At 38.8% G+C, this 23,069-nt stretch overlaps 1 protein-coding gene and 1 pseudogene across 1 annotated transcript in view; both read left to right on the plus strand.

Moving 5' to 3' along the window:
- The window catches only part of LOC105979977, a 6,286-nt pseudogene extending 4,569 nt beyond the window's left edge, over positions 1 to 1,717 (plus strand).
- Positions 1 to 23,069, plus strand: part of MDGA2 (MAM domain containing glycosylphosphatidylinositol anchor 2) — a 1,014,104-nt gene that overhangs the window by 913,956 nt on the left and 77,079 nt on the right. The gene's annotated exons all lie outside the window — the stretch shown is intronic.

A 23,069-nucleotide genomic window follows, 5' to 3' on the forward strand; every position in this document is an offset into this window, starting at 1 on the left:
TCTTGTATATAAAGCTCTTTCTTATATACATATGCGTGTCTATGAATTTGTTTCTATAGTCTTCTGAGACTAACACAGTATTAAAGTCAGGTAAAGCAAGCCCACCTACTTTGTCCTTCTTCTTGAGGAGTTCTCTGCTAATTCTGGGCTTCTTCCCTCTCCATATGAAGTTGGTAGTAAGTTTTTCCAATTCCGTGAAAAAAGATGTTGGGATTTGTATCGTGGATAGCATTAAATTTATATAGTGCCTTGGGTAGGATTGACATATTTACTCTATTGAGTCTTCTGATCAATGAGCATAAGATATTTTTCCATTTGTGGAGGTGACATTTGATTTGTTGTAATAGTGTTTTGTAGTTTTCCTCAAATAAATCTTTTTGTGTTTTGGTTAGGTATATCCCTAGATATTTCAGTTTGTGTTTTGCTAATGTGAAGGGTACTACCTTATTTTATCTTTTCCACCATGATCTTATCCACTGTCCATAGGAATCCTGTAGACTTCCATTTGTTGATATTGTATGCTGCCACTCTGCCATATTCCTCTATCACTTCCAGCACTCCTCTTGTGGATCTTTTGGGGTTTTTAATATATAAATAATATCATCTGCAAATAATGATGGTTTCACCTTATCTTTCCATGATGAATGCCTTTCCTTTGTCTCATGTTGTTAGCTAGGACTTCCAGAACAGTGTGGACTAAAAGAGGGGATGAGGGACATCCTTGTCTGGTGCCCTTTTTCATTGGGAATGTTTTAAGTGGCTGCAGTTCATTGGGACCAAGAACACCAAATAGAATCACTGCTTCTACAACCAGTTGCTGCTGACCGCTGACAACCGAGTGAACCCCTGCATTGGGGCATCATCCTCTTCCATGAGACTCTACCAGAAGGCGAACAATGAGTGCTCGTTCCCCCAAGCTATCAAATCCAAGGGCAGGATCATGGGCATCAAGGTGGACAAGGGTGTGGTGCCCCTGGCAGGAACAAATAGCGAGACCAATACCCAAGGGCTGGACAGGCTGTCTGAGCACTGTGCCCAGTACAAGAAAGATGGCACTGACTTTGCCAAGTGGCACTGTGTGATGAAGTTCGGCCAACATACCCCTTCAGCCCTCACCATCATGGAAAATGCTAACGTGCTGGCCCATTATGCCAGCATCTGCCAGCAGAATGGCATCATGCCCATTGTGGAGCCTGAGATCCAAACTGACAGTGACCATGACTTGAAGCGCTTCCAGTATGTCACTGAGAAAGTGCTGGCTGCCATCTACAAGGCCCTGAGTAACCACCACGTCTCCCTGCAAGGCACCGTGCTGAAGCCCAATATGGTCAACCCCAGCCATGCCTGCACACAGAAGTTTTCACATGAGATTACCATGGTAACTCTCACAGCACTGTGCCACACTATGCCCCCTACTGTTACCAGGCTCCCCTTCCTCTCTGGAGGCCAGAGCGACCAGGAGGTGTCCATCAATCTTAACGCCATCAACAAGTGCCCCCTACGGAAGCCAGGGACCCTGACCTCCTGTGGGCCAGCCCTGCAGGCATCTTCCCTGAAGGCCTGGAGTGGCAAGAAGGAGAGCCTGAAGGTGGCCCAGGAGGAGAACATCAAGCAAGCCCTGGCCAACAGCCTCGCCTGCCAAGGAAAGTACACTCCAAGCTGTCAAGCTAGGGCTGCAGTCAGCAAGTCCCTCTTCGTCTCTAACCATGCCTACTAAATGGAGGTGGTATGAGGCTTCCCCCTCAACACTCCAGGCCTCCAGCCCCCTACCATGCCCACCTCTTGATTGAAGGGCACCACCTGTGCTCCAGGCCACTCTTTCCTCTCACTCTCCCAGCCCTTGTGACAGTGATTTGCAGTGTCATCTGCGTATGCTAACTCCATTGACATTTCCAGCTCACTTCCAATGAACAACGATTGGCAGGGTTGGAGGGGGGGACAACTTCCTAATTTCATCTCTGATCTGGACCAGTACCCACTCATTTTTCATTAGGGAGTTATTCATCCTCCAATTATTTGCCCTTGTTTCTTAACTGTCCTTTTGTTTATTTTCAGCCTTATCGTGTAGTGGTCTGAGAGGAAAATTTGAGTGATTTCTATGTGTTTGAATTTACTCAAGCTAGACTTGTACCTAACATGAGGTCTATCTTCGAGCATGTGTGATGCACAGTTGAAAAGAATATGATTTCTTTTGCATCTTGGTGAAGCATTCTAAAAATGTCTATCAAGTTAAGTTGCCTAATTGTAGAGTTTAGTTCTGTAGCTTCCTTGTTAAGCTTCTTTCCCTGTGATCTATCTTTCTCAGAGAGTGGTTTATTAAAGTTACCTATTATAATTGTTGAACCTGTGATTTCTTTTTTCATCTTTTGGAGTGTTTGATAAATTTTTCAGGTCTCTCATTGGGCATGTATATATTTATTATGCTCACTTGTTCTTGGTTACTGTTTCCTTAAAAATTTTATAGTGACCCTCCTTATCTCTTGTTATGGCTTTCACCTTGACATCAGTTTTGTCAGAGATCAGAATTGCAACCTCAGTTTTCTTTGAATTGCTGTTTGTTTGGTGTATATTTTCACCAGCCTTTAATTCTCAGCCTATCTTTGTCTGTGGGTTTGAGATGAGCTGTGTCTCTCACAGATAACAAATTGATGTGCTATGTTTTCTAAGTCAGTCTATTAGTCTCTGTCTTTTAATGGGTGAGTTCTGTCCATTGACATTCAGAGTTATTATATCCATCTGTAGACTGATGTCATCTTATTCCTTTTGTGTTGGGTATTTACCTCCCTCCCTTATCATTGTTTTGTGTGGGGCGGGGGAATGTTCATTCTTGCCGTCATTTCAATGTTGAGTTAATGTTATCTGATGAGCTGTTTTTGATGTGTTGACCTCTGGATGGAGTTGTTATTTGTGTTTGTCTCCTATTTGCACTCAATGAATGTTGTTCTTCTGGCCACAATGGGTCAGAAAGAATTTTTTGTAGAGCTGGGTATCTTTTTACATATTCCTTGAGGTTTTACTTCTCTGGGAAGACTCATACTTCTCCATCTATCCTGATAGATGGTTTGGCAGTGTAGAGGATTCTTGGGTTGGCATTGTGCTCTTTGAACATTTTGATCATTTTATACCACTCTCTTCTTTATGGTATCTGCTGATAGGTCTGAGCCTATTCTTAACTGAGTACCTTTATAGGTGACGACCTTTTCTCCCCTTGCTTCTCTTATGATTTTCTCCTTTTCCTCAAAGTTGGATAGTTTAAATACTATGTGCCTTGTCGACTCTTTCTGTGATTAAATCTTTAATGTCCTCTTTGGTTCCTGAATAGTTGTCTGATTTTCGCTCATTAGCTGGGAAAGTATTCCCTCACTATTTTTGCAGTTCACTTCTTGGTTTGGTCTTGTTCTGGCAATCCAATTATTTGAATGTTGTTTCTATTCATGGCATGAGACATTGTTCTTAGGTTTTCTTCAGCTCCTTTGATTAACTTGTTTGACTGTCTTTCCCATTTGTTGAAATCTGCCTGGTTGTTCTCAAGGTCACTGGTATGGTTCTCCACTTCTTTTAGTCTCTTAGTGATGTCTGTTAACTTGTTATTTATTTTTGCGACCTCATCCCTTATATCTTGTATTTCCCTTTGGTGCATGGCCTTTATCTCCTCTATCATTTCATTCTTTTACAGTATTGCTTCCCTCATATCCTGTATGACTCCAAGCAGCATTCTGAAGATTTCTTTCTGTGGTAGATCAACATCTGCTTCTTCTATGCACGTTGTTAGGGTCAGGACTTCTGACATCGCCTCTATTTCAACTGTTTTCTCTTGAGGTTGTTTGGGCTGATTGCTGTTTGTGTGTTGTTTTAGAGGAGCCTCGTGCCATTTTCCAGAGCTGAGGAACACTGTGGTCACTCGTATGGAGACTCATAGGACTGCTTCTTTGGACTTCCTGCAGCTAACTGTGCTGGTGGGTCGGGCTACCATTTTATTCTCCTGTGGTTTCACTCTTTCCCTAGCCAACAACATTCTGTTATTTTGAGGGGAAGTTGGATGGTCCTCTCAGGGATGCAGTTCAGGCAGTTGTGGGCCTAAGAAGATGTTGCAGTGCTGATGATCTCAAATGAAGCCATGGTGGTATGGCCCATGGTAGCTTGGAGCACCTTGGAGGGCTGTGGAGGTGCCCACTGCAAAGGGAGTGCCACAGATGGCAGGTGGGTGTGCCTGCTTTTGTGTAGAGCACTGCAGATGGCAGGCGGGATTTCCCTAGTTGGCAAGACTGATGCAGAAGTCAGGTGGAGGTTCCTGCAGCAATATGGAGCACTGGGGAGGGCAAGTGGAGTTGTTTTAGGTCATGTGAAGCACTATGGAATGTAGGCAGAAGTTGCCCCAGCCACGTGTAGAGCTGAGGAGGGTGAGCAGGGAATTGCCCAACCATGTGTAGTACTGTGGAAGGTGGCCAGAGTTTCCCCCAGCTGATTGGAATACCACAAAAGGGCAGGTGGGAGTTCCTTCAGCTGCTTAGAGGGCCTTGGAGGGCAAGTGGGAGTTCCATCAGCCACTAAGAGGGAAGCGGGAATTTCCACAGCTGCTTGGAGGGTAAGTTCTGCCAGCCACATGGAGGGTGGCTGAAGACTGGCCGGAGTTCCCCCACCTGTTTGGGGGGTGGTGGAAGGTGGGCGGGAATATTCCTGTTACTTGGAGTGCCACAGAAGGCCGTGGGGTGTTCCCCCAGTCATTTCTGGGGAGAGCAGAACTTTCCCAGCTGTGTGAAGGGCAGCGGAGAAGGCAGGCAGAAGTTCCCCCAGCTGGGTGGAGGGGGTGCAGTGTTGCCCTAGGCTGAGGGGAGCACCCTGGAGTCTGACAGTGATGTGTGAAAGGAAATGGGGGTGGGGACAGAAAAAAACTGAGCCGGCATCGACTGGTGGGAAAGAGAGAAGAGAGAATAAAAAGAAAAATAATAGATTATCCCTGACCGCCTGACTATGGAGCTGGAGGGGTTTAAACCCTGCCCAAAGGCTGCACAGATGTGGCTGTGTTGAAGTAAAACCCTTGGGCCAGCTAAAGTATCCCAGGGCTGAATGTGACTGTGGCATGGCTAAAGCTAAGCCCTAGCTGGCCTCCGCAGTTGTTAACCAAAAGCCCACAGCTCTTCAAAACCTAGTGGATCTGAGTCTACTTATCTTTATGATGCTCATGTGACCTGGAAGAATTCCCTCTCAGTGGCTCTCCTACACTGATTTCCGTAGACTCTATTTTGGTGTGTGTTACTCGGTCACCATCTTGCCAGAACTCAGATTCTACCAATTAATTCAGTCTAAAATTTATTTTAAAATGGAGACAAGTGCATTGATAATTATTAGTTATTGAAATGCAGAAATTGGAAACAGAAAGAAACAGTAGTTGGAAAAGATGGTTTTGGTGTTTGAAACAAAGCTGGAGCTCGTGTCATAGAATTTTGTAAGGCCAACTACTTCTGAATTACAAATATTTTTTTTCAACAACATAAACTGATTTTACACATGGACTTAGCTCTATGGAATACACAGGAATCAAATGGATAAATTGGTGGAAAGAGAAAATAGAAAACTCATTATCATCAACCCAACGATCAGGAGTCAACTGTGGAACAGACCACCAATTTCTTATATGAAAGTTCAGCTTGAAACTGAATAAAATTAAAACAAGTCCACCAGACCCAAAATGAATTGAAGACCACCTCAAGTATAAACTTGATACATTGTTCACAAATGAGAGAAGACCTGATGAGCTGTAGGATGAGATCAAGAATATCATACACAAAGAAAGTGAATGGTCATTCAAATGACAGGAAAGAAAGAAAAAATCACGATATATGTCAGAAGAGACTCTGAAAATTGCTCTTAATCATTGAGTAGCTAAAGCAAATGCAAGCAATGATGAACTAAAAGACATGACAGAAAAATGTTAGAGGGCAGCTCGAGAAGACAAATTAAAGTATTACAATGAAATGTGCAAAAATGTGGAATTTTAGTGCCAAAAGGAAAAACTCACTCAAAAGGAAAAACTTATCTCAAGCTGAAAGAATTGAAGAAAAAGTAACTGGAGTTCAAAGTAAAATTATCAAGATGAAGTTGTAGTATTCAGTTACGTAATAGAGAATGGTAGGCTAAGATAGAAGGAAAATGGTTCAATGTATGTCATTGACAAGCCAATTGGATATAGTGGTGAGTTATATGGAACATTTGACACAGGCAGTGGTAGTATTCAAATAATTTAACAACTGGTTTTCTGCATCATGACCATTTTAAGAATTAAAAAATATATACCTAATGATACCTTAGTGACCATTGTAAGTATAAAAATATACATACAACTAAAGGCAGTTTGTTGTTTGTGTGAGATATGGGGGGCAAAGGGTTCCTGGGTAGTTGGGTGGGGGAAGGAGGGGATAAGGGAGCTGACATCAAGGAGTTCAAGAAGAAAGAAAATATATTGAAACTGATTATGATAGCAATTGTATAATACTGCTTGATGTGATTTAACCATGGAATGTTATATCTGTAAGAGCTCCCAATAAAATGAGAAAGAAAAGAAAGACCAAAAAGGTAGTTTAGTATTTCATACAATTAATACTTAAATAAGAACAATAAAAGCGGTAAGCAAAACTAGATTATTTTATGAGAAAGTTTCAAAATACTAATGAAAAAATATTAAATAATACCTGACAAAAACCTATAAAACACATCTTTACGTTGTTTCCATATTGCCTCTTGATTGGCATCCTCACTTGCAATCTTGCAATATTCTTCACTTTTATCCATGCATCATCAATTGTGGGATTTATCCATCACTATCTTTTCACTGTATGACTAGGATCCCTTTCCTTTAGAAGCAGGCTAATAAGGCAATAGTCACTGTGGTTGATATATTAGAAACCGACTTCTCTTCTCTGACCATATTATAATCATCTTTGAAAAACCCCTTTAACTTCTGCTGAACTTACATTAATTGTTCAAACAATATTTTTAGCTTTTTGAACACTTTCAGGAATTGCATAAGTCACTCATAATATCTTGTGGGAATTTGGGGCATAACATAAAGTTGAAACGAATACAGTGTGTTAACCTCTGGTTGTTTTGCACATTTTCTCTTGATGTTATATGTTTGTCTAACAAACAGAATGTAATAAAAATGCAGTATTTCTTCAAAAATAGAACGAGTTTTCTGAAATGAATAAACAAAAATTAAAAGTTTAGTTTCATCTAATTTTTTATGTTGGATAAAATGAATATTACTTTGGGCACTTAGAATACACTGTTGTGCAGATGATCATTAAAATGAGTAAGATTTATGATTTCCACATTGGACCCTTGTCCAATTGCGTACCTTAGAAAGAACAGTGGTTACAAGTGTGTATTAGGCAAGGTTCTCTAGAGAAACAAAATCAGGACACTTATAATTATATAAGATAAAAGGATAGGTTTATACAGCAAGACGGAATATAGCAACCAATTAGTCCACACAGCAGTCCAGAGGGCGCAGTTCAACTCACTTTTGTGGAACCGCTAATATACTGAAAGTCCTTTAACCCTCAGAGGGGGTTTTGGTCCAAGGTCAAAACAGTCAGAGTCTGCCCGCAGGCAACAGGCAGCAGGGTGGGTCAGCAACAGTCAATAGCACTGAGCTTTGAAAAGCAGGCGTGGATGGGCTATTGAACTTGAGAAATGCAAGGTGACTGGATCCACCAGTCTCAAGCTCAAGCGATTTACATACTAGTAGTGTGACTGAAGCTGGTCTCGAAGGAGCCACAAGCTCTAATGACATGATCCATGGGTGGGCTTGACCCACAGGCAGTGTAGCACACAGGTTGAGCCAGAGAACTAGGTAAAGCTGCAGCAAGGGGCTGACCTTGCAGAGCCATTTATCTCTTTGCCCTCCAATCAAACCTAATTACTCTCTCTCCACACGTCCCTATTGGCTAGGTTGGCACAATTAACCTAAATATCACAAAGTTCCATTCTAACAACTGATTTGCTGAACTCAACAGAAAATTTGTTTTTGCCAAACTGGTGTGAGCCAGCTGATCCCCACCACTGGACATAGTGTATTTAAGGCCGGTCCAGGAAGATGTGTTACCAGAAGGGACTAGAGACTTCAACCCACCAACAATCCTTCCTCGGTTCTTGTGACACTACCAAGAAAACACTGAACCCTGAGACAGGAAAGAGGTTTCATCAGAGAGAGTGAGTTAATTTCAGGGTATGGGCATCTCAGCTGCTCTGAGACCCAAGCCAGATAGAAATTAGATTTTTTCAGGCCTAAACCCAAAAGCCAATTCAGTCATTTGAAGAAGTTATGCTCATGTTCAGTCTAAGCTCTTTTCTCCCTCCCTCTTCTATGTTCGGAATTCCTTCCCCTTTAAAAGAAAATTATTGATAAATGAAATACTTCTTCTCTAACCTTCTCCTCCCTCTGTGTTCAAAATTCCTCCATTGAACCCCTCCCACCTGCCCCAGATTTATTTATCTTTGAACATTTGGATAGATAATCTGGATTTCCTCAATAGTCTTAAATCTGAAAGTATTACGAATAAAATGACAATTATGAATTAATCTGACCATACTATGCAGAGTATAATGAATTCTATTACAGAGTAGTGCCAGATACCACATTGAGGCACTTCTCTGAGGTAAGAACCAAGGTTTAGAGTAGCAAAGGAGAGGGAGACAAATTGAATTAAAAAGTTGAAATGGGTTAGAACTTTAATTTTGATTTTGTTTTTCAGGATCAATTTAAAAATGACAATGATGTTATATTTTTTAGCTATTCATTTCCTTATCTTTAATATATTCCGTGGAAATAATCAAATATATAAAAATGAGGGAGTTAGCAGTGGTACAGAGAATGTAGAAATGCCGTTTTGTAAATCAGCTCTTGGGTGGTGGAAAATAAATAAGCTGCAAGTCAATGGTTACAAAAGTGAAGTTATATTTTCCTGATAGAAGATGGATGCTAAGCAAATTCCCTTAATTTTTGTAAATACTAATATCACACTGCATTAATGAGGAAGAATAAATGTATGATAAATGTAAAAGAATTTCATGATTAATGTAAAATTCTCTGAGTTAAGAATTGCTTGGACTGGAGAATTCCAAGTCCTTTCTGATGAATCTTTCTAAGTCTTTGGTTCTCTGTACAGATTTCATTCATTAACTGGGAAAATTAATCAGAATTTTCCTTTTTCTTCACTCTGAGAGTAGTGGCAAACACCAACTTTCAAAGAAATTTTTGAAGGGAAGAATATTAAATAATTGACAGAAATAAGATATTAAGTAAACTTTGGGGGTACAGTCATATTTTCATATTTGGCCTTAGGTTTGTGTGTGAGTTACAGATTTGCCCTAGAGTTTGATTAAACACCAAAAAAACCAGACCTACTACTGTTTAGCTAATTCCAATTCCTATAGTGACCCTGTAGGACAAACACATAGGGTTTAGATGAACACTTCCTTATATATGTATTTATAGGTCACAAATTTATAAATCAGAGCTGAAATAGTTGCTAGTATTTTCATGGCAAAAGTGTAGAAATATAAATTTGCATATAAAGAAAGTAATGTTAGAAAGTTCATTAAAACAGAAAGAAAGAACTAGCGGTAGAAAAATATGACATTGTTATAGAAGATAAAGAAAGTGTGTGTATGCATATGTGTGAGGGATTTGGATTAGAAGGTAGTGCTATTTGTACATTTAAATGGGATTTTAAAGGTTAAGAAGCCTTTGCTTTTAGGTAGTAGATAATTAGTATTGCCCTTGAGTGGAATGGGAAAAAACCTTACTGTAGATATGCATATTATTCCAAGTTCAGTTGATTTATCTTTTAATTACATTAACCCCGGCCTGTCCAGGCTTGCTACTTGTATTAGTTTTTCTATTAAAGAAGAGAAAACTGATGTATGTCCTTGGAAGAAAACATATTTGATACCTAAATTGTCTCTTTCAAAATCTATGAAATAATAATAATTAATTAAAATAATTCTTATTATTATGAAATAATAATAATTAATTAAAATAATAATTCTTATTATTATGAATTTTAAGATTTTTATCCCAGTAAAAAACTGTTGGACACAAGATACTTCAAAAAGGTGGAAGATTCTAATTTTTTTTCTTTTTTTGAGCTTTCACCCATATTCAGTGCTTTATATAAAGGGTAAGGTAGCATTTGATGAACAACATTCCTTTGCTTGACTACATTTAAGAGGAAAAAATTAAAACTTGATATGGAGAGTAGAATTTGGGCTAGCAATCATTCCTCATTTTATTTTTTCTCAGGTTTCAACACTGTATGAAGTTTGTTTGAATTTATTATCTAAATTTGCCACTTACTGTACCTATTAATAAATTAATGCTCTTTTATCTTTGCCTTCCAGCACTGATTCTCTAACTTAAGTGTGTATGAGGATTACCTTTAGTGTTTTGTTCAAACAGTTGGGGTATATCCCACGCCTGCCCCCTCCCTTCTCAGGGTTTCTGACCTAGTGGGTCTACCAAACAACCAGACAAATGCACTGCCATTTGGTTGATGCCAACTCATAGAGACCATATAAGACAAGGCAGAATTGTGCCTGTGAGTTTCTGAGGCTATAACTCTCCATCCAGGGTGTAGAGAACCCTTTTTTCTCCCAATGAGCGGCTGGTGGTTTCCATCTGTTGACCTTGCAGTTCTCAGCCTAATATGTAACCAGTGGGTCTAGGATCCAGGAGTTTACATTTCTGACAACTTCCCAGGTGATACTGAGGAAGCTGGTTTGGGGACACATTTTTGAAGGCCACTGTTTTACACTGTCATACCATCATAAAGATATTAAGATCAGATCTAGTTTGAAGTTCCCTTTTCCTAGTGTTATTACATATGTAATAATATGAACAATATTTTTATTAGTATTGGATGTTACAGTGCTGAATAAATTCACATTTTGCCTGCTAAATGGGTGACTTTCCAGTTTCCAGCAGAAATTCATCAACTTGTTATTTCTGAGTTGATGCACGTCTCACACCAGTTATATTTAACATATTGATCTCCTTCACTAGTGAGTTGGAAGGTTTACCCAGGAGATTGAGAATTAACATAAATGCAAATATTTACTTTTTACTTTTTTCTCTTTTTTGCTTAATTTTAAAATATATTTCTAAGTTTTGTCCACCAAAAATAGTAAACTTATAAGAATTGCTTACTTATATACTATGTTTAACAAATATTTGCATGTTGGTAAAGTCATTTGAGGCCGCTGATTCAGTATTTTATGATAGGTAATTCAAAACACAACTTCAACTTCTATTTTGTCATTCTTGAAAAATTAAGAAAAAATGAATGAATGCTGCCAGAATTATCTAAGTAGGTCACTATTTGCAATTGCTGTTTTCCATCTTTAATTATAAAGTGCTGTTATAATTTATAAATAAGGAGTAGCCATATTTTAATAGATTTTATGTCAATTTTTTCATTAGTGCAATAGGGTATCTTAACTTAAATATGTACGTCAAGATTTACTTTAAAATAATAAATATTAAACAATTTATTTCAATAAAATAACAAATACTACTATGGAAAAGTTGCTTAATAATGTACTGCTGTGTTTTCTAACTTTGTCTGGTAAAAAGTTCAAATAAGCTAGGTAAATGATCATAAAATGTTTGAGTTGTTTCAGTGTGCAACACGGTTGTGGAAAGAGGGAATCAAGAAGTTGACTAGGAAGTTGAGATCATTTGAATGTCATAGGTATTATCTGTTTTTAATAGCTATACTTAAATTTATATATTAAATTCCCAAGCATAATTCTAAGCAATTTACATATATTGTTTTATCTATTTCTTAAAACAACACAGAGAGATAGGTACTACTGTGATTTATCTATAACATATGAAGAAATCTAGTGGTTAAGTAGTCTACCTAAGATCACAGAATTAAGAATATGAAAATGAGATTTGAACACAAGTCAACTGGGGTAAATGCTAACAAATGTAATTTAACTGAATACTATCTGTTTTTGCCTTTCTCTTTTATTTATTTTTCAGTTTTTCTTGTGATCATTGCCTGGTGAATTTTTAACTATTTTCACATCAGTTTTAATAGGTATTTTAATTTAAATTATGCATTTTACATTAAAAAGTTTATATACACTTAGTTGAATTTAATATCATTATCTTTCAGCCTTCTCTATATTCAAGGCTATATCTGTTTCATTATATGTAGAATATTTTGTGAATGCCTTTCTATTTCTAGATTTCTTTTCTTCAATGTATTATTTGCTAAGTCATATAATTTTAGTACATTATTAACATCTCAGTTTTCACTATTTCCTAGTGATAAATGAGGAATAAATTAAGCAAATCCTTGGTTTGGGAATAAATAAAAATATGCATGAAGAAACATTTCAATTTAATGCTAACCATCAAAGAGCTGTGTGATAGTGGTTTATCCTACTTCAGTTGAGGAAATAATCTTAGGAAAATTAAACTGTTTGGGAGTAAGGTAATTTCTTTTTCTTTTAATGGTTTTTTTCTTTTTTTAAACCATTTTATTGGGGGCTCATATAGCTCTTATCAAAATCCAAACATACATCCATTGTGTCAAGCACATTTGTACGTATGTTGCCATTATCATTTTCAAAACATTTTCTTTTTACTTGAGCCCTTGGTATCAGCTCCTCCTTTTACTTCTCTCCTTCTCCCACCCTCTCTTATGAACCCTTGATAATTTATGAATTATTATTTTTTCATGTTTTACACTGGCTGATGTCACCCTTCACCCACTTTTCTGTTGTCTGTCCCCCTGGGAGGGGGTTATATGTAGATCATTGTGATAGGTTCCCCCTTTCTCTCCCCATCTTCCCCTTCCCCTCCTGGTATCGCTGCTCTCTTTATTGTTCCTGAGGGGTTTATCTGTCTTGGATTCCCTGTGTTTCTAGGTCTTATATGTACCCATTTACATGCTCTGTTCTAGCCAGATTTGTAAGGTAGAATTGGGGTCATGAGTGTGGGGTGAATAAGCATTAAAGAACTCGAGGAAAGTTGTATGTTTAATCAGTGCTTTACTGCATCCTGACCGGCTCGTCTCTTCCTTGTGACCCTTTTGCTAGGGCATGCCCAACTATCTATAGATGGCCTTTGAGGCTCCACTCGGCACTCCCCCTCCTTCACTTTGATAAGATTTTTTTGTTCTGGGTCAACAAGGTCATTTCTAAAGAACAAGTTGTTAGAAAATTGTTCTGAGGAGAACGGTCATAATAAAATTGGAACTAGACCTACTTTCCATTCTAAAAGCCTATTGCTTACTTGTAGACTGCTTTGCTCCACTTCTTTGAATTATGAGAATGTAAAGTGATGAGTTTGGTTTGAGATAAGGTTGTATAGGCAATCTAACGCTTTATCACAAAGAGCAATACATGTTCATTCATCTCTTACCTCTCTGCCCACAATTAATATGTTTAGAAAATAAATAATACACCAACACAATAATGAGTTTTACTTTGCCTTAAAAAATGGTACAATTCTTCTTGATGAGATTGAACCATGCAATGATATGTCATTTGGGTTAATTCCCAAGTAATCTATGGAAAAAAACAAACAAACAGACACATAAATCCAGGAATGGGTTTGTGGCTCACGCTAAATCCCAGCTCCAATTTAAGAATAATTAGTTCTTACATCACAGCCCTGCTTGATACTTGCCTCCAGAAAGGGAACACCGAGGAGAAAGATGCTATAGCAAAATGTGGTGAAGAAATTGGATGGGCCCGGCTATCAGATACAATTGTGTCTAGGGTCTTAAATGCTTGTTTCTGAGCAAACAACCATCTAAGTGAGATGTCAACTAAGTCCACATGGAAGCAGCCCACCATCATTAGTCAACAAAGGACTGTAAATCATACAATCCTAAATTGAAGGGAGGGACTAGTGTCAGAAACTAACATCTGAGAATCTGGCTGGCAGAAAGTTATGGATGACAGTGGGAGCCCAGAGTCATCGGTGGAACTCCACAGGAAATAAGCCGCCGGTGAACTTCCTCTATCCACAACTGAGGCACAGGAAGAAAGTGGTTACTAAAGGAAGTGCATTGGAGAGTTGTGTGCAGAAGATCAGAGGCATAAGCCTGACTTAAAACTTGTCAGCAGATACCCCCCTAGTGCATGCTGGACTTGATCTGGTTTCCAAAATGTTCTGTATTTTGGGGCCATATTGTTTTGTTTGGTTTTTGAGTGTACATATTTAGGGTGCTCTCAGAAGGGTGATGTCATTAGAGGTCACCCTCTTGAAGTGCTGGTGTATGTTCTGTCATGTTTCAGTGCATGTGAACCGGGACGGATGAACCCATGGAGTCAGCAAGTGGAATAAGGGTTTGGGCAGGATGGGGCTCAGAGGTGGGGTTGGGATGAAGGCGTGATGGCATCAAGGGATCCACATAAAAAATGAGTGTTTGGAAACCGTGGTAGCAAATGTATAATTCTGCTGGATGTAATTGAACTATGGAATGATTTAATATTTATTAATCCCAATTAATTTTTTAAAAAGAAGCAGGAAAAAATGAGACTAGACAAACACATTAAAATGATCAGTCATCAAGTAAACCCTGACTCATAGCAGTCCTAGAGGACAAAGTAGAACTGTCGGGACATCTTTGCAGAAACAGAAAGCTTCCTTTTTCTCCCACGGAAAGGATGGTGGGTTTGAACTGCTGACCTTGTGATTAGCAGCCTAACCTGTAACCCACTATATTACAAGGAAACCTTAACAATATTCATTAATCTTATTATTATACAAACTTTAATTTTATACCCTTCAATTAATGTTAACATAAATAAATCACTAATTGAAAATAATAATTCATAGATATAATCAACAGAATATGTACTGATTACAGATTATATATCAAATATCCTCTCAAGAATTTGAGGTGTCCCAAGGGGATCTGTGGAGAATCTAGTTCTCATTCTCAAGCAGAATGCAACCTATCAGGAGATAGAGAACTAAACAGACATGTATCATGGAGCCCTGGTGATGTAGTAGGTTAAGCATTGTGCTGCTAACTGCAGCATTGGCTGTTCAAATCTACTAACAGCTCTGTGGGAGAAAATGAGGCTGTGTACTCCTGTAAAGATTTAATCTTAGAAACCTTGTGGAGCAATTCTACTTTTGTCTATTGGGTCCTGAAGGAGGAAGTCCAAGCTGCACTGAAAAAGCATTAGCAAAAATTCAGGTTCTAGGGATTCGTGGGATGCCTGTGGAATTATTTCAACAAGCTGATGACGTACTGAAAGCCTTCTTGTCTATGTCAAGAAATATGGAAGACAGCTACTGGGCCATCTGACTAGAAGAGATCCATATTTGTTCCCATTCCAAAGAAATGTGACACAACAGAATGCTCAAATTATAGAACAATATCATTGATATCAAATACCTGTAAAATTTTACTGAAGTTTACCCAACTTTGATAGGTAGCTGCTAGAGGCTCATGTCAGATTCAGAAGAGGATGTTCAACAAGGGATATCATTGCTGATGTCAGAGGAATGTTGGCTGAAAGCTGAGAATACCAGAAAGATGTTTACTGTGTTTCATCGACTATGCAAAGGCATTTGACTCTGTGCATGACAAACTATGAATAGCCTTGAGAAACATGGGGATTCCAAAACATTTCACTGTGCTCATATAAAATGTGTACATGGACCAAGAGACAGGTTGGAAAAGAATAAGGAAAGGTGTGAATCAGAGTTGTATCCTCTCACTACTTATTGAATCTAAGCTGGATGAGAGGTGCTTTGGACAGATGTAGAAGTATGTGATATGCAGATGACACAATTCTGCTTGCTGAAAGTGAGGAGGATTTGAAGCACCTGCCAATGAAGATCAAGCATTGTCGTCATCTATAGTATGAATTACAGCACGGTAAAGGATACATAATTCCTCACAACTAGACCGATAGGTAACATCATTATAAACAGAGAAGATTGGATCCACAATTAACCCTCCCTCCCCACCCTCCCTCCCTCATGAACCCTTGATAATTTATAAATTATTATTATTTTGTCATGTCTTACACTGACTGTTGTCTCCCTTCACTCTTGTCTGTCCCTCAGGGAGGGGGTTATATGTAGATCATTGTGATCGCTTCCCTCTTTTTCCTCCCACCTTCCACTTACCCTTCTGGTATTGCTACTCTCATTATTGTTCTTGATGGGTTAATCTGTGCTGGATTCCCTGTGTTTCAAGCTCTTCTCTGTACCCGTGTACATGCTCTGGTCTAGCCAGATTTGTAAGGTAGAATTGAGGTCATGAGTGTGGGGGAGAGGAAGCTTAAAGAACTAGAGGAAAGTTGTATGTTTCATCAGTGCTATACTGCACCCTGACTGGCTGGTCTCTTCCTTCTGACACTTCTGTAAGGGGATGTCCAATTGTCTACAGAGGGCTTTGGGTCACCACTCTGCACTTGCCCTCATTCACAATGATATGATCTTTTGTTCTGGGTCTTTGATACCTAATACCTGATCCCATCAACTCCTCAGGATCATGTAGGCTGTTGTGCTTCTTCCATGTAGGCTTTGTTGCTTCTCAGCTAGATGCCTGCTTGTTTATCTTCAAGCCTGTAAGACCCCTGATGCTATATCTTTTGATAGCTGGGCACCATCAGTTTTCTTCACCACATTTGCTTATACACTCATTTTGTCTTCAGCAATCTTGTTGGGAAAGTGAACATCACAGAATGCCAGGTTATTAGAGCCAAATGTTCTTGCATTGAGCGAGTACTTGAGTAGAGAGGCCTAATGTTCGTCTGCTACCTTGAAAGATAAAATCTTAGTCTTTTCATCTAAGTCAAAGGCTTAGCAATTTATCTTATATTAAGTTAATAGATAATGGTCTTATGATAATAAACGAGATGCAGAGTAATCATGTAAATATCAAGAAAATCTTCTGGGATATTAAGTTATCCACATTATCTGTGTACCATAGGGGAGGCCCAGCATGTGACATTAATTTTGTTTTAAGTAAGTTATGAGTTTTACATCATCCATTATAATTTAAGAGACTATTTCAGAGATTAGGATGTAGATTTCCAAGGGTACTCGTGAATTTCCCAAGTAACTAAGATTCTGAGACCCTGAAGTTAGAAATATAGAACAAGACACCTGAGTCCAGAGTTTATGGTCAAGTTTTGTCTTCTGGGTTTAAGGATGATTGAGTAGCAATACATGGTGACCATGAACATGGTCTCTCTAGTGGTGCAGCTGCTAACTGAAAGGTTGGAGGTTCAAACCTACACAGGTAATCTGAAAAAGAATGACCTGGTAATCTTCTTCCTGTAAAGATTAAGCCTAGAAAATTCTATGGGGCAGCTGTATGCTGCTGCATGGAATTTTTATGAGTTTAAATCAACTAGAAGACCAATACAGCAATTCCTCAGAAAACCATTCTTAATTGGAAAGAGAATTCTCTCATATATTGTTATTGGTGGTGTTAGATGTTGTTTAGGAGTCCCTGACTCATGATAACGCCATGCACAGGGATCAAACTGTTATGATCCAGGGCTTATTCAGTGGCTGTGTTTTTGAAGTATATCTGTAAGTATGGAAACTCTCTTGACCTCTATTAGAGCAACAAGCTAGATTCCACTGGCACATAAGTGAGGTCTGTCCTTGAAGGTCATCTGCATGGATGGATACTGCTCCCTACTTGTGCTTTGAAATATAAAGAACTTGATTGGAAAAGGCTCACATAGGAATTTGTCAAATATTCTTACTAGGTTTGAGTACTCACCAATTCTCTTTTGGGTGGCTCATCTACACATCACATGAGGTACAGGAAAGTAGTTGGATTACCTCACTGAAATTCTAAATGACTACATTTAGTTCTGTGGGTCAGACTCAATTATCCTAATTAGTTGGTTTGTTATTGATATAAATTTTGGCAATGTAATACTACCTGTATAAATAATTTAATGATTTTTAAGGTAGTGGCTTGGATTTGACATTTTAATTAGATGAACACACACACCAATAGCAGTCCAGAGATTGCTAAACAAAAAGTTGTTGATTGCCTTGTAACTTAAAAACAACCATAACAGCAATAAAAATAGTTGCTTGGAAACCAAGCTGCCATAAGAAATACTCAAGCAATGATTAATCAATGACCAAAGTCATGACCCAAAATATAATAGAGGGTTCTCCAGTGGGGTGAGAAGGGCACTGCAATATACTGAATATCAAAAGAATTGACAGGCACGCATTAGATTAACAAGGAGTTAAACTGGGATTTTACTGGGAAATAGGTAAATTATATTGAGTATCTGACACAGTGACTCTATAGAGGTAAGTAGAGGAATACTTTACTTGATCAAAAGTAAACAGAATGAAGTTCCCTAAGGTCAAGTGTAGGAATGGACCGTGTGGACAAGATTAGAAACTAAACCTTCTGAAGAAACATATTGAAATGTATTGCTTTGGGGTTAGTAAAAAGTCAAGGCATTCAACCAACTGTCATTTATATCTGTAAAAACAATTCCAGGCTAACTCTGCCTTAGCATGAAATTAAAACAATGTATTTCTTGGAATATAAAAACAAATGTAATTTTCATATTCTAGTGAAATCTATTCTGAAAGAATAATTTGAAGTATATAGCCCAAAAGAGTAACATTGATATTCTATATATTTAACTAAGTCTATGGATTCTCAGTGCCTTAGATATTATAAAAATGAAATATTGTATTAAAGTAGTATAAATCTTTAGAAAATGCATATTTTCTCTACCATAAAATGCCAGATTGCGTTACCATGAACATAAAGAAGAGTCTTAATCATTATTAGTTGATAGCACAAGGCAATCATGGTCATATATAAGACAATAAAAAGAGATGAATAGAAGCTATCATACCTCTGGCATTATATGCATTGTACATCAGCAGAGTAATGATATGGCCTGTGTAGGACACTTTCTTAAATTAAAAAAAAAAGTATTAGAGAAATTCCTTCTATTATAGCAAAAATACAAGTATTTTGAAACAAGGAGATAGCTTCTGTGTAATCATACATCTGTTACAAAAGTGTAAGAATATATTTTGGACATCGTTTCTGTTTTCATCCTCAGTAGACTGTTTGTGGAAGGAGGGAGCAAGGACTTGGGTCCAAGACAAGTGCAAAGTAGAGTTGCACACATCAGCATATTTTGTTTTCTTAAAAGAATCTTGGGTAAATAGCATAAAACATCAATATGTTCACATTGATTAATGAATCCCTGACTGTTTTCCTTATATTGCATACTCGTATGCAATTTAACATTTCTTCATAGCTTTGAAACTATTTTCAAATTAAGATGGTTCAGATGTTTAGTTTTGTTGTCACATCATTTAATTAATGCCCTCCATTCACTCTTGTGTTCAGCTAGCTCTATTTTTAATAGAACAGGAGGGCTAATGGTGGATTCAAGTATTGTATTAATAATTATCTTTTCAACATAATTATGTATTTCATAATGCTCAATACTCATTTATTTCAGTACTACAATGGCAATTAGAGATGACATTTACAGTATTGATATTGTAACTGCCTCTCTAAAATGTTTTTTTTATTTTTATAAATCATTTCATTGGGGGCTTTTACAGCTCTTATAACAATCCATACACCAATTGTATCAGGCAATTGTGCATATGCCATCATCATTTCCAAACATTTTTTTTTCTACTTGAGCCCTTGGTATCAGCTCCTCTTAATTCCCCTCCTTCCCCCACCCTCCATGAACCCTTGGTCATTTATAAATTGTTTTTATTTTCACATTTTACACTGTCTCCAGTCACCCATGTTTCTGTTGTTCATCCCCCCCGGGGGGGGGGAGAGCGCATATAGAGATCATTGGGATTGGCTCCCACTTTCTTCCCCTTCTCCCCCCACCTTCCCTCTACCCTCATGGTATTGTTCCTCTCATTATTGGTACTGAGTGGTTTATCTATCCTGATTCTGTATGGCGAGGGCTCTTATCTGTACCAGTGTACATGTTCTGGTCTAGCCAGATTTGTAAGATAGAACTAGGGTCATGATAGTGGGGTGGAGGAAGTGTAAAAAAATAGAGGAATGTTGTTTCATTGGTGCTATACTACATCCTGCCTGGCTTGTCTCTTCTTTGTGACTCTTCTGTGAGGGGTGTCAATTGTCCACAGATGAACTTTGATTCTCCATTCTGAAGCCCATTTTTCCTTGTCCTCATCAAAATGGTTGTTTGTTTTAGGTCTTCTGATGCCTGATACCTGATCCCATCGACACCTCATGATCACACGGCTTAGTGACACCTTGTGATCACACGGGTTGGTGTGCTTCTTCCTTGTGGGCTTTGTTGCTTCCCTGCTAGATAACCACTTGTTGGACTTCAAGTCTTTAAGGCCCCAGATATTATATCTCGTAATAGCTGGGCACTATCAGCTTTCTTCACCACATTAGCTTATTTTTGTCTTCAGTGATTATGTCAGAAAGGTGAACATAAGAGAATGCCAATTTATTAGAGCAAAGTGTTCTTACATTCAGAGAAGATTTGAGTAGAGGTCCATTGCCTGTCTGCTACCTTAGTACTTAACCTATAAATATATGTGCATAGACCTATATCCTTATTGTTATATATTAATCTATTTACGTATGTGATGCCTATATTTATACCTCTATAAGTGTCTTTTGCTTCCCAGTTCTTTCTTCTATTTCTTTTTACTTTCCTCTTGTTCCACTATCATGTTTGGCCTTCATGTGGCTCTCTGTATTTCCTCTTGGCTACATTGCACTTGATTAATCTCCACCAGGCATTCTATGCCCTCTTCACCATCAATTTTAGATCTCTTGTTGTTCCCTTGTTCCTGGGTTTTTTGGCTCCCCCCTCGTTTCTCCCCACCTCCTTCTCTCCCCTGTCCCTCCAGAACCATTGGTCCTATTGTTTTCGCCTCAGGGTTGTTTATCCTGCCTGTCTTATATAGATAGACATGAAAAAAATAGCCTATGAATAGTTCCAGGTCTTTCTGCTGACTCCGATGAATGTTTTCTGGTTGGCTCCCACCGAGTCTGAAGTCTGTTTTCTTAATTCCTCTGGTACTTTGTTGCTTTGCTCCCCCTGCTGCTCTGTTGTGCTCCCTTTGTGTTATGCCCTGGTGTGGAAGGTCAGACAAGGCATAATTCCTGCACTGTCTCTGGTGCTGCCCTCCCCCCATAATGCTGTGGGTCAGTAAGGGATGTTGTGTCTTGTGGAGCTGACTGTACTGTTCTCTCAGTGCATTGGCTGCTCAGAGCAGGAATGTCATCCTTGAAGCTTGGTGAGCCAGATGCTGATATGCTGATGCTGTTCTCCCTCTCTCCCTATCTCTCTCTCTTTCTCTCTCAGTTCCTTCCTAGTTTGCTCCCATGTGGTCTGAGAAGACCTGCCACTCTCCCCAGGCTGTATGTGCTCAGTTAATACTACTAGTACTCACAGCCATCGAGCCAATGCCAACTCATAGCAACCTTACAGGACAAGGTGGAACTGCCCTTGTGAGCTTCCAAGATGGTAACTCTTTACCTAGTAGAAGCCATGTCTTAGTCCTGCAGAGCAGCTGATGGTTTCAAACTGCTGACCTTGTGGACTGCAGCCATAGACAAGAAAGTAAAAGTATAAATCAACTAACCAGACATTAGTATTAAACCCTTAGCCATTCTAGAACCTTTGGCTTAAAAGACATTTCAACTCAATTAAATGACTTCTCCCTTTTAAATTCCAGTATTTCTAATATTGTTAAAATGTAATTATGGTTTTTGATTAAATTATTTTATTTTAGACATTATAAACCTTGAAAGACTCTCGTGCTTCTTAAAGGTTTTTCTTTTTTTAATTATAACAAAACTTCGCACTTGAAGTAAAAGGAAAACAATGAAAAAACCTTCATAGTCTCATAAGTCTGAGACAAGCCCGGGACAGTTTAAGCTACACAGGGAACCCTACATATACATAAATGCCCCTTCAGATGGGTATATGTTTGCAGCAATGGCATGGGGGCAACATCTGAGTTCATCGGGCGACACAAGAGGGAAGGAGATTCCAACGTCACACCAACCCGAGGCTGCTTTCTTTGAGACAGGAATCAGATTTGTCTCTGCCCTCCGACTTCCTTTATTCTGACACTCACCATCCCTCTCTCAGTACTCGACGTTCCTGCAGGGCTCAGTACTTCTTTGCCCTGGTCCCTCAGAGCACATAGACAGTACTTTTGATTTCAGGGCTTGTTAGGGAAGTTAACAGGTCATAAGAAGTCAAGATAAGAAAACATCAAAGATAGAATTCTTTTGTCCAAAGAGAATCTTCTCAGCCGGCATGAGTCTTTTTCTCTGGTCCTCAGCCTCTCTGCCATTATATTCTTGCTTGGACAAGTGTACAAAACTCCTTTAAACCAAACTCGCTGCCATCAAGTCCACTTCTGGCTCATAGTAAACCTGTAGGACAGATTAGAGCTGCCCCTTTGGGTTTCGGAGGCTGTGAATCTTTGTGGGAGTAGAAAACCTCATCTTGTTCCCACAGAGCAACAGGTGGGTGCCAAAGACTGACCGCGTATTTAGCAGACCGATATTATGCTACAAAGCTTTGTTAGCAGTGGCAAATAAATGCCCCCAAAGCATCAGACTCTGCAAGCCAGTCTCCCGTCTGAAAGTACTCAGCTGTACTCTTCCCGTCATCGGGGAAGCCCACTATTGATCTTGTGGTCTCAGTACCATGGCTTCCAGTGCTTCTGCTGCTACTGGCACCTCTTGTTGCAGGGATTTTGCACATGCTCAGTGTCTGGTTCTTCCTTCTTAGTGCTCATGAGATTCTCTCCTCTTGCTTCTGAGACGGCTCACATTATACCCAGCGGAATGATAATACTGACCAATCCCTTCACAGTAATCCCATATCTATTAGTCTCATTTGCATGTTACCATCCAGTCTTTTGGTGGGAGTTAGAGTATGAATAGAAGATGCATACCAATTGATTTTACTTCACAACAGAAATACTATTTCATTTGTGATTTTAATTTCTATATTTGTAATATCTTATTGTTTTAAATACCTTT

The sequence above is a fragment of the Echinops telfairi genome, unplaced genomic scaffold (genome assembly GCF_000313985.2).
Source record: "Echinops telfairi isolate 266 unplaced genomic scaffold, ASM31398v2 ScPeMD7_18;HRSCAF=68, whole genome shotgun sequence".
NCBI lineage: Eukaryota > Metazoa > Chordata > Mammalia > Afrosoricida > Tenrecidae > Echinops > Echinops telfairi.